This window comes from Tasmannia lanceolata, unplaced genomic scaffold (assembly GCF_043159265.1).
Source record: "Tasmannia lanceolata isolate RefF3 unplaced genomic scaffold, GAP_Taslan_0.1 ptg000044l, whole genome shotgun sequence".
NCBI lineage: Eukaryota > Viridiplantae > Streptophyta > Magnoliopsida > Canellales > Winteraceae > Tasmannia > Tasmannia lanceolata.
In genome coordinates, this window is record NW_027518721.1 from 20,933,017 (window position 1) to 20,946,325 (window position 13,309).

A 13,309-nucleotide genomic window follows, 5' to 3' on the forward strand; every position below is an offset into this window, starting at 1 on the left:
CATTCATTTGTTGGACCCCTTGATAGTCTATGCCCAAAACCCTTCAACATAGGATTATCATAACCCTTCCATTCGTAAAGGCTTTTCTATTGTCATTGTTTTAAACTTTTAAGCCATCTATTTTACAACAACTATACCTAAGGATTTAAATATTCCTATGAAAATTATTTTTGGGTCACGGCCTATCTACCGTGGGGAACAACAAATGATATCATCTAAATATATGGTCCACTTTTTGTTTTTGTAGGCATGTATCTGCACCAGAATACATGTCCAGGTATCATATAAAAGAGATTTTATGTGGTGATAAAATTAAGAATTTCACTAATCTTGGTTAAATTACAATGAGCCTGCTGAGTGTTAGTAGACCTGGCAAACGGGAGGGCTGGGCAGTGTTTCACCCAACCAGTACGGGTCCAGGGTCATACGGACCGGGTAAAAAATGACCTGGAATTTTATGGATCACAATTTGGTGAACCCGGACCCACCCGTACGGGCCGGGTGGACCCGCGGGTCATCCCTTCTTCTTTTTTTTGCTGTTTTTATTCCCACACTATAATAGGATGATCCAAGCCGTCCATGTGATGCACCATAATGTAAATAGGTTGTGTCCAAAACATCATGTCCATAGGATGATCCTAGCCCTCTGATCTATGGAGGAATTGCATATTATTATTATTTATGGAAACCTCTATAGATTGGAGGGCTACGATCATCATGGAAATGATTTTTGGTGGGTGACCTATTTACGGTGTGTTCCATCACATGGACTGTTTAGATCTTCCTATGATGTGGTCAGTACAGTACTCTCTGAAAATTATGGGACTATAAGGGCTTACACCATATAAAATCTCGAATATTTCTGTTTTTACGGGCACCCGCTGGACAACCCAACCCGGCCCAGTTTTTACGGGTTGGGCTGGGCCGGGTCAAAATTTCAATGGGTCATGATTTAGTGACCTGGACCCACAAATTACAGGCGGGCCAGGTGGACCCGCAGTTCTAGGTCACTTTTTGCCAGGACTACTCGAAAGGATAAACATAGAAACATACTAATCTAACCTAATTACCCTATTTAGCCTAGTTGCTTAATCTATCCAAATTGCCTGGTATACCACACGCCCAATCCAGAGGTCAGATATGAATGTATCTGATATTATCTAATATGTGGTGTGAGTGCCCCTGTAGTCTAGTATTTTTCATAAATATCTAATGGGTTCACTTCGTAGAATGATCCAAACCATTCATTTATTGGGCCACAACGTATTATTTCCCCAAAATCATTTCCAGAGGATGATCCTAACCCTCAACTCAGCTCAACTAAACCTTTGCCCCAAACTAGTTGGGGTCGGCTAATGAATCCTTTAGAAAATTTTCATGAAGATGGTGAAAGAATCTACCTGGCTCACAAATTGACTAAACCTAACCCTATTTTCAAAAAAGAGAAAAAAGGATGATCCTAACCCTCTAATTGGGCACATTATAAAACCCTCTACAAGTTGGATGGTTAGGATAGTCCATTGGAAATGATTTATTAGGAACAACCTATTATCGTTGTGGCCCATCAAATAAACGGTTATGATCAGCCTATGAAGTGGGCCCCAATGTATTTTTTTTCCTGAAAAATACCTAAATTCACAAGCACAAGCTAAAGAAAACTTCTCTTCTACTTTTGACAAGAGATATATAAAAAAAGGAGAGGAAGGGAGAGGAAGGGGCGTTGCGCATTTTGTAATCAACCGACCATGGTGGTCCCCACCACTTTAACCAAATCAAACCATGTTGCCAAATTCAACTCTCTCTCTCTCTCTCTCTCTCTCTCTCTCCCTCTCTCTCCGTTCCACGTTCCAACCTAATTTACCCTTATTTGTACAATTATAAATTCGCACCCCTTTAGGATAATTCGCACCACCCTAATGTGTCTTTGCAGCAGACTTTAATTATTATTGACGTTACGGGGTGTGAATTATCCTACTAGAGGTGCGAATTCACCATCACCCCAAATTTATTAACAATTATAGCAACTATTCAATAACGGGAAACACCCGGTCTTCCCTTTGACCAACGACTAGCAATTAAAAAAAAGGAAAGTGACGTCACTCTCCTTTGACTAATTATTTCTCTCTATAAAAACACCCAGTCCTCTTCCTCCTCCATCTCAATCTCTTCTCTTCTTCTTCTTCTTCTTCTTCTTCTTCTTCTTTCATAAACAAAATACAAAAGAAAAGAAAAGAAAATGGTGGTGCGTAGAGATCTTGTAGTAACAATTCCAAGCTTCTTCAAATGCCCAATCTCTCTAGAGTTGATGAAATCACCAGTAAGTCTTTGCACGGGCGTAACATACGATCGATCTAGTATTCAAACCTGGCTCGATAATGGCAACAACACCTGCCCTGCTACTATGCAGATTTTACAATCCAAAGATCTCGTTCCAAACCACACGCTTCATCGTCTCATTCACATCTGGTCTGATTCTTCTTCTTCTTCATCGCCTCGATCTCGTTTTCATCCTTCTCCTATTTTGTCTGAAGAAAATGTTCAGAAACTCGTTCTAAACCTAAGTCGAGATCCAGATCCTGTTTCTTCTTTATCTAAGATCGCTGAATTTTTAAAAGATTCTGATAAGAATAAGCGTAAGCGTTTTCTTGCTAATGCTGGTTGTATTAGTAGAATAAGCGATTTTGTTTGTGAAAATGGTGGGAGGATGGAGAGATTGGAAGGTGGAGTTAGGGTTTTGTGTATGTTGTTGATGGATTGTAAAGAGGGCGGGGAGAATGAGGCGGTTTTAGATCTGGATTTGGATCTGGATCTCTTGTCTTCTTTGCTTTTGTTGTTGCAGAAAGGGAAGATTGATTCGAGAATCGATTCTGCTAGGGTTTTGGAAGCGATTGTGAGGAGATCCAAATCCAAATTCGCTGTTATTGGAGAACAAGAAGAAGGGATTTTGTTCCAATTGATTAGAATGATCGAATGGGAGACGAATCCGAGAGCGATCGATGCTGGATTATCTTGCCTGATCTCAGTTTCTGCTTCGAAACAGATCAGATCGCAGATCGTACGGCTAAGAGCCGTTCCTGTTCTCGCTAAGCTGATCACTCAACAGGATCATCAGGTTTCTATTGAGGAGAAGATTTTAAAGCTTTTGGAGAGGATTTCGAAGTGTCCGGAAGGCAGATCGGCGATCTGTGAGGATACGGTGTGTATTCCTGCTATGGTACAGAGGATTCTGAAGGTCTCCGCTTTGGCAACTGAGCATGTGGTGGTGGTGATTTGGACTGTTTGTCATATGTTTAAGGATCAGAGGGCTTTAGATGCCGTGGCCGCGAGCAATGGTATGGCGAAGATTTTGCTTTTGATGCAGAGTAATTGTTCTCCGGCGGTCCGGCATATGTCCGGCGATTTACTGAAGATGTTCCGGCGGAAGAAGGATGTGAGTTTGAATTCGAATAGATGCCTTTGCAGTTACGATACCAAGACCACACATATCATGCCATTTTGACTCTCATCTCTCTCTCTCTCTCTCTCTCTCTCTCTCTCTCTCTCTCTCTCGATTGATTGATAGACACAGAATTAACAAAAGGGTGTTTTGAGAACTTTGCTTCGTCTTCTTCCTCCTGATTGGTCAAAAGATATAGAATTTAAACAACAAATTGTACATAATTCATACCATTTATTTACAGTCGCTTTATACCATTTATTTACAGTCTCTATTTACAGTCGCTTTATACCATTTATTTACAGTCTCTCTCTCCAACCACTGCCAGGGTTGCAGAGAGACCAACCCTGGCAGTGAGGATATTCCAAGGCTTTTCTAATGTCTGTTAATTTGGTTGCCAATCTATTTGGTTTCCAATCTCCCAGGGAGTTTTTTACATAGCAAAATCTTCTTCTTTTTTTTCCACCAATCTCCCAGGGAGTTTTTTGTTCCACAAAAATCCCAAGAACCAAAAAAATTCCGGCAACCAAACGGAGAACTCCGTTTGGTCCAGTAAAATTTTTGTCCTGGGAAGTTTTAGTAAAATTTTCATCCCATCCCATGTTTGGTTGCTTTTTAGCACTAGAATATTTTTAATCCCACTCTTGTAATGATTGCCTTTTCATCCAACCCAAAATAACCTAGGAACCAAAAATATGCTTGAGAAGAATTGTTTTCTTCCCAACAGTTCAAGCACGTTTTTCTTCCCACCATAGTCCGGTCGACCAAACATGGGATTTTTATTTTACAGGGATACTTCTAGGACTTCTTTTTTTTTCCACCAATCTACTTAGAATTTTTTTCTCCCACATAAAAATAAAAATCCCATGTTTGGTTGACCGGACTATGGTGGGAAATTTAGCTTTCTTTGCTTGAACTGTTGAGAAGAAAAAAAAATTCTTTTGCAAGCTTATTTTTGGTTCTTGGGAGTAATTTTTTTTCCAGGGTATGGTTTCGTGCGGGGTTATTTTGGTTCCTGGTATTATTTTGGGCCCAACAACCACACGTGGGTTTCCTTCAAAAATTCCACAAAAGTCCCAAGAACCAAAAAAATCCAGCAATCCAATCCAAAGTGTGGAATTTGATTTGGATCTCTCTCTCTCTCTCTCTCTCTCTCTCTCTCTCCCTCCACTCTGTTGCCCCTATATTGGTAATAACGCTCCCTACCACTACTTTATGAAGTTGACAGCCAAACACTACTTACCACTATTCTACCAGGTAAGTTCCCGGTAAATCCAAGGCTTGTCTCCTTGTTGACTACTTATACCAGTACTCTACAAGGTAAATGCCCACAAGGCTTTTCCTTGGTTGCGTTAGGGTTGTGAAAAGCCCACCTGAATTGATTTCGAGTTTGGTTAGGGTTGAGGCCTTGGGCGAGCTGACTAAACTGAACCTATCATCTTAATTTATCATGATTTTCAAAATCTTAGGATCATGTTTTTTTTTATGATCTTTTTTCTCTAATACCAACCCAACTCGGTTTGAAATTTTGAATTAGACAGGTTGGGTTCTGGTTAAGAGATTTAGAGGTGGGATGGGTTTGGGTTGACCCTCCTCGACTCGAAGCTCAGATTGGGTCGGGTTAGGGTTGAGATTGTTAGTGTGGCTTGTTTCCCAAGGCAGTTGGGAAACGGTTTGTAAAACCGTATTGCATGTGAGTGAAAGGTTGAGACGTGTGGTATGGAAAGATAGTGCAAAATTATTTTTCCTATGGTTCTTCTCTTGTAGAAAATAAGGGGAATCCAAGAAAGAGTGAAAGAGGTGTTATGGGTGTACGGGATTGTGTCAATCCCTTTTGTAATCTTGTTATCTTTTCTCTAATAGTGGAAGAAGGGATCTCACTCGTGGAAGTAGTGATGCAGGAGCATCTCGCCAGATCGCACAGATCAATGGCTAAAAACTTTGGATGTGTGATCGGATTTGATGATCGGGCCGTTGAAACGTCATCATTGGAACACTCACTGTTTGGGAAAGTTTTCAATTTTGCTAGCAAATCCCAGCTTCTAATCTTCTTAGACACAAGCTGATCAATTTCTTTCCAAAGGGCCATCTGTGGTGCTTTCTATTATTAGAATTGTTACTGTTGTGGAAAGTGCATGTGAAGAGGCAAGCTTTCTACATGATGCTATTATCAGCCTTGGTGTCATCAGAAGCAAATCTATATTAGTTTTGTCAAGTTTACAAAACGACTCAGTGTTTTGGTAGTATAGAATAGCTTCTAAATTATTGTCTTAGTATTATAGGATAGTTTCTAAATTATTGTCTTAGTATTATAGGATAGCTTCTAAATTATTCTTCTTTGTTTATTGTGTTGGCTAAAATAGAATTTGATGAATTGCAAAAGAGATGGACGGCTGAACTTGGAGAGCTTGGGTTTTTTACAATTAAAATATTGAATGAAAAGTGTTCTTTTCTTGTGGAGAAAAGGTGTTTTTGACACTTCTTTCTTGGAGTTTCCCTCCAATGTGGGTTAGCTTTTGAGCACCACAATTATCTTTTGTTATTTTTTATCGAATCGTCATCGCCATTATCAGTCGCACGCCCATCCGGCGTCAAGTAGGCCATTGTCCCGAACCACGTAAATTTGTATGTTCTCTTTGTGGGCAGCTTTCTTGTGATTATTGTGGTTATTTCCATTTAGCCTTTAATTGTGGTTTTGTTATCGGATCGATTTAATTGGCCGATGGGACTTTTCCGCATACAGAAGTGGTATCAGAGCCTACGGTTTTGTAGATGGTAATGGGGTCAAAGGCGTCATCCAAGTTTGAAATAGAGAGGTTCGATGGAAAGGAAAATTTCTGTTTGTGGCAAAGAAGAGTAAAAGATCTTCTTGTGCAACAATGATAACATACGACGTTGCATGGAAAATTGAAGAAAATGGAATTGATAAGTGATGATGATCGAGAAGAGATAGAGTTGAAAGCAATGAGTACTATTCGACTATGTCTTGCAGATGAGGTTGTGTACAATGTGGTCGATGAAGAATCGACACCCAAATTTTGGACAAAGTTGGAAAGTTTGTACATGACTAAATCACTCGTAAACAAGTTGTTTGTAAAACAACTTTATCCACTTCAGATGAAGGAATGTTCGAGTCTTTTGGAGCATCTCAATACATCCAACATGATTATATCTCAATTATTGAGTGTTGATGTTAAGATTGATGATGAGGATGAGAGCCTTATTCTTGCGTCTTTTCCGCCTTCATATGAACATCTAGTTACAACGTTGCTATATGGAAATGATACTTTGGAAACCAAAGAAGAGACTGCAAATCTTCTTTCAAATGAGATGAGAGAGAAATCATACAGTGGAGAATCACAAGCTGTAAGTATTGTGGTACAAGGAAAGACGCAGAGATCTTGGGAAGGATTGAAAGAAGACGGATCAAACAAAAACAGATCTCGATCTAAATCGAGAGGAAAATGAAAGTTCGCATGCTGCTACTGCAATAAGGAGGGACATATTAAAAGAAATTATTTTTCTTATGCATGGATTTTAGATTCTGGATGTTCATGGCATATGTGTCTTAATAGAAGCTTGTTTGATACATACACTGAATGCAACGATGGATCTGTGGGCAATGATTTGGCCTGCAAATCCATTAGGATTGGGAGCACAAAAATTAAGATGTTCGATGGAAGTGTACGAACTCTTAATGAAGTAAGACTTGTTCTAGACCTAAAGAAGAATCTAATATCATTGGGAATATTAGATTCAAATCGCTGCTAGTATATTGCAGATGGTGGAGCGTTGAAACTCAAGAAAGAGGCCATGATTATTATGAAAGGTCAGAAGGTTGGAAACCTATACAAACTGGCGGGGCATACAGTTGCAAGTGGAGCTATCAGTTGGAGGTCGGAGCAACAATCAGTGACTGCATTAGCGACTACTAAGGCAGAATGCATGACTATCACAGAATCTGCAAAGGAAGCTATTTCAGAGGCTAAATTCAAGCATTGCTTGGACTTGGAAGGTGATATTGGCAGAGCACCCCATCTAGTGGGGTGGGCACCTCATGTGTACAGGTGCGGAACTGTGTTTGTTGAGAGTACAGCGAATACAACCAGTTACTTCAAAAGCTTAATCTTTTGGAGTAACACGGTCTGTTCCAGCTCGTACCAGTAGAAATATACACTGTAAGCTTCGCTGCTAGAAGCTAGGAAGTTATGAAGAATTTGATAAAAAAAGAACATACATCATAAGCTTCATCACTGCCACTGCCACTGCCACGGCGTTTGCAGAAACATTTTATAGAAAGAAAAGAGGGAATTGCTAGCGTCCATCGCAAAAGGCTTTTTGAGGCTGGTCTGTCGCAATTCAGACCAGCCGACAGACCAGCCACCTCGTTAATGGAGACAATATAGCAATTCAGACTAGCAACCTCGTGAATAGAGACAATATTGTCTCCATTCACGAGGTGGTTCTCCATTCAAGAGGTGGTATGGTTGGTCTGAATTGCTATATTGTACCACCTCATGAATGGAGACAATATTGTCTCCATTCACGAGGTGGCTGGTCTGAATTGGGACAGACCAGCCGCGAAAAGCTTTTTGCGATGGAGCTTCGCAAATCCCGGCATATGTCCGGCGATTTACTGAAGATGTTCCGGCGGAAGAAGGATGTGAGTTTGAATTCGAATAGATGCCTTTGCAGTTACGATACCAAGACCACACATATCATGCCATTTTGACTCTCATCTCTCTCTCTCTCTCTCTCTCTCTCTCTCTCTCTCTCTCTCTCTCGATTGATTGATAGACACAGAATTAACAAAAGGGTATTTTGAGAACTTTGCTTCGTCTTCTTCCTCCTGATTGGTCAAAAGATATAGAATTTAAACAACAAATTGTACATAATTCATACCATTTATTTACAGTCGCTTTATACCATTTATTTACAGTCTCTATTTACAGTCGCTTTATACCATTTATTTACAGTCACTCTCTCCAACCACTGCCAGGGTTGCAGAGAGACCAACCCTGGCAGTGAGGATATTCCAAGGCTTTTCTAATGTCTGTTAACTAAAGTTTTAATTTACCACTACTCTATGGGGTAACTACCTGCAAACAAATTAGTGTTTGGTTGCACAAAATATGGGATGGCTCGGGCGTTTTTCTTGTCATATCGTGACACAATAGCAAAATCCTTGGAATAGCACTGAAATCCTTGGAGAATATGGGGATATCTCCTTCTTAACATTTGCATGTCTGCTGATGTCGTCGCCCCTCCGTTTGGTTGCCGGAATTTTTTTGGTTCTTGGGATTTCTGTGGAATTTCTGTCCCATCCCATGTTTGGTTGCTTTTTAGCACTAGAATTTTTTTAATCCCACTCGTGTAATGATTGCATTTTCATCCAACCCAAAACAATCCCGAGAACCAAAAATATGCTTGAGAAGAATTGTTTTCTTCCCAACAGTTCAAGCACGTTTTTCTTCCCACCATAGTCCGGTCGACCAAACATGGGATTTTTATTTTACAGGGATACTTCTAGGACTTCTTTTTTTTCCACCAATCTCCTTAGATTTTTTTTCTCCCACATAAATCCCAAGAACCAAAAAAAACCCGGCAACCCGGTAAAATAAAAATCCCATGTTTGGTTGACCGGACTATGGTGGGAAAAAAAATGCTTTGTTTGCTTGAACTGTTGGGAAGAAAAAATATTATTTTGCAAGCTTATTTTTGGTTCCTGGGATTATTTTGGTTCTTGGGAGTATTTTTTTTTTCTTTTTCCAGGGTATGGTTTCGTGCGGGGTTATTTTGGTTCCTGGTATTATTTTGGGCCCAGCAACGAAACGTGCGTTTCCTGCAAAAATTCCACAAAAGTCCCAAGAACCAAAAAAAACCCGGCAACCCGGTAAAATAAAAATCCCATGTTTGGTTGACCGGACTATGGTGGGAAAAAAAATGCTTTGTTTGCTTGAACTGTTGGGAAGAAAAAAAATTATTTTGCAAGCTTATTTTTGGTTCCTGGGATTATTTTGGTTCTTGTGAGTTTTTTTTTTTTCTTTTTCCAGGGTATGGTTTCGTGCGGGGTTATTTTGGTTCCTGGTATTATTTTGGGTCCAGCAACCAAACGTGAGTTTCCTGCAAAAATTCCACAAAAGTCCCAAGAACCAAAAAAATTCCAGCAATCCAATCCAAAGTATGGAATTTGATTTGGATTTCTCTCTCTCTCTCTCTCTCTCTCTCTCTCTCTCTCTCTCTCTCTCTCTCTCTCTCTCTCTCTCTCTCTCTACGCTCTGTTGCCCCTATATTGGTAATGACGCTCCCTACCACTACTTTATGAAGTTGACAGCCAAACACTACTTACCACTATTCTACCAGGTAAGTTCCCGGTAAATCCAAGGCTTGTCTCCTTGTTGACTACTTATACCAGTACTCTACAAGGTAAATGCCCACAAGGCTTTTCCTTGGTTGCGTTAGGGCTGCGAAAAGCCCACCCGAATTGATTTCGAGTTGGGTTAGGGTTGAGGCCTTGGGCAAGCCGACTAAACTGAACCTATCATCTTAATTTATCATGATTTTCAAAATCTTAGGATCATGTTTTTTTTTATGAATTTTTTTCTCTACGACCAACCCAACTCGGTTTGAAATTTTGAATTAGACAGGTTGGGTTCTGGTTAAGAGATTTAGAGGTGGGATGGGTTTGGGTTGACCCTCCTCAACTCGAAGCTCAGATTGGGTCGGGTTAGGGTTGAGATTGTTAGTGTGGCTTGTTTCCCAAGGCAGTTGGGAAACGGTTTGTAAAACCGTATTGCATGTGAGTGAAAGGTTGAGACATGTGGTATGGAAAGATAGTGCACAATTATTTTTCCTATGGTTCTTCTCTTGTAGAAAATAAGGGGAATCCAAGAAAGAGTGAAAGAGGCGTTATGGGTGTACGGGATTGTGTCAATCCCTTTTGTAATCTTGTTATCTTTTCTCTAATAGTGGAAGAAGGGATCTCACTCGTGGAAGAAGTGATGCAGGAGCATCTCGCCAGATCGCACAGATCAATGGCTAAAAACTTTGGATGTGTGATCGGATTTGATGATCGGGCCGTTGAAACATCATCATTAGAACACTCACCGTTTGGGAAAGTTTTCAATTTTGCTAGCAAATCCCAGCTTCTAATCTTCTCAGACACAAGTTGATTTCTTTCCAAAGGGCCATCTGTGGTGCTTTCTATTATTAGAATTGTTACTGTTGTGGAAAGTGCATGTGAAGAGGCAAGCTTTCTATATGATGCTATTATCAGCCTTGGTGTCATCAGAAGCAAATCTATATTAGTTTTGTCAAGTTTACAAAACGACTCAGTGTTTTGGTAGTATAGAATAGCTTCTAAATTATTGTCTTAGTATTATAGCATAGCTTCTAAATTATTGTCTTAGTATTATAGGATAGCTTCTAAATTTTTCTTCTTTGTTTATTGTGTTGGCTAAAATAGAATTTGATGAATTGTAAAAGATGGACGGCTGAACTTGGAGAGCTTGGGTTTTTTACAATTAAAATATTGAATGAAAAGTGTTCTTTTCTTGTGGAGAAAAAGTGTTTTTGACACTTCTTTCTTGGAGTTTCCCTCCAATGTGGGTTAGCTTTTGAGCACCACAATTATCTTTTGTTATTTTTTATCGAATCGCCATCGCTGTTACCAGTCGCACGCCCATCCGGCGTCAAGTAGGCCATTGTGTCGAACCACGTAAATTTGTATGTTCTCTTTGTGGGCAGCTTTCTTGTGATTATTGTGGTTATTTCCATTTAGCCTTTAATTGTGGTTTTGTTATCGGATCGATTTAATTGGCCGATGGGACTTTTCCGCATACAGAAGTGGTATCAGAGCTTGCGGTTTTGTAGATGGCAATGGGGTCAGAGGCGTCATCCAAGTTTGAAATAGAGAGGTTCGATGGAAAGGAAATTTCTGTTTGTGGCAAAGAAGAGTAAAAGATCTTCTTGTGCAACAATGATTACATACGACGTTGCATGGAAAATTGAAGAAAATGGAATTGATAAGTGATGATGATCGAGAAGAGATAGAGTTGAAAGCAATGAGTACTATTCGACTCTGTCTTGCAGATGAGGTTGTGTACAACGTGGTCGATGAAGAATCGACACCCAAATTTTGGACAAAGTTGGAAAGTTTGTACATGACTAAATCACTCATAAACAAGTTGTTTTTAAAACAACTTTATCCACTTCAGATGAAGGAATGTTTGAGTCTTTTGGAGCATCTCAATACATCCAACATGATCATATCTCAATTATTGAGTGTTGATGTTAAGATTGATGATGAGGATGAGAGTCTTATTCTTGCGTCTTTTCCGCCTTCATATGAACATCTAGTTACAACGTTGCTATATGGAAATGATACTTTGGAAACCAAAGATGAGAGAGAAATCATACAGTGGAGAATCACAAGCTGTAAGTATTGTGGTACAAGGAAAGACGCAGAGATCTTGGGAAGGATTGAAAGAAGACGGATCAAACGAAAACAGATCTCGATCTAAATCGAGAGGAAAATGAAAGTTCGCATGCTGCTACTGCAATAAGGAGGGACATGAAAAGAAATTATTTTTCTTATGCATGGATTTTAGATTCTGGATGTTCATCGCATGTGTCTTAATAGAAGCTTGTTTGATACATACACTGAATGCAACGATGGATCTGTGGTCAATGATTTGGCCTGCAAATCCATTAGGATTGGGAGCACAAAAATTAAGATGTTCGATGGAAGTGTACGAACTCTTAATGAAGTAAGACTTGTTCTACACCTAAAGAAGAATCTAATATCATTGGGAGTATTAGATTCAAATTGCTGCTAGTATATTGCAGATGGTGGAGCGTTGAAACTCAAGAAAGAGGCCATGATTATTATGAAAGGTCAGAAGGTTGGAAACCTATACAAACTGGCGGGGCATACAGTTGCAAGTGGAGCTATCAGTTGGAAGTCGGAGCAACAATCAGTGACTGCATTAGCGACTACTAAGGCAGAATGCACGACTATCACAGAATCTGCAAAGGAAGATATTTCAGAGGCTAAATTCAAGCATTGCTTGGACTTGGAAGGTGATATTGGCGGAGCACCCCATCTAGTGGGGTGGGCACCTCATGTGTACAGGTGCGGAACTGTGTTTGTTGAGAGTACAGCGAATACAACCAGTTACTTCAAATGCTTAATCTTTTGGAGTAACACGGTTTGTTCCAGCTCGTACCAGTAGAAATATACACTATAAGCTTCGTTGCTAGAAGCTAGGAAGTTACGAAGAATTTGATAAAAAAAAAGAACATGCATGGTAAGCTTCATCACTGCCACTGCCACGGCGTTTGCAGAAACATTTTATAGAAAGAAAAGAGGGAATTGCTAGCGTCCATCGCAAAAGGCTTTTTGAGGCTGGGCTTTTTGAGGCTGGTCTGTCGCAATTCAGACGAGCCACCTCATTAATGGAGACAATATAGCAATTCAGACTAGCCACCTCATGAATAGAGACAATATTGTCTCCATTCACGAGGTGGTTCTCTATTCACGAGGTGGTACATGATTGGTCTGAATTGCTATATTGTACCACCTCGTGAATGGAGACAATATTGTTGTCTCCATTCACGAGATGGCTGGTCTGAATTGCGACAGACCAGCCGCGAAAAGCCTTTTGCGATGGAGCTTAGCAAATCCCAAGAAAAGATAATAGAAAATGACCCACTTCATCACTGCCACGGAATTTGCAGAAACGTTTGATAGAAAGAAAAGATAATAAGAAATGACCCACTTCATCACTGCCGCGATGTTTGGAGAAAAATTTGATAGAAAGAAAAGGTAATAAAAAATGACCCACTCTAAGAAGTTAAAAATAATTTGGGAAG

General features: G+C 39.9%; 1 pseudogene; it reads left to right on the forward strand.

Moving 5' to 3' along the window:
• Positions 1-2,184: 2,184 nt before the first annotated feature.
• Positions 2,185-3,531, forward strand: LOC143863705 (U-box domain-containing protein 28 pseudogene; annotated as a pseudogene).
• Positions 3,532-13,309: the final 9,778 nt, after the last annotated feature.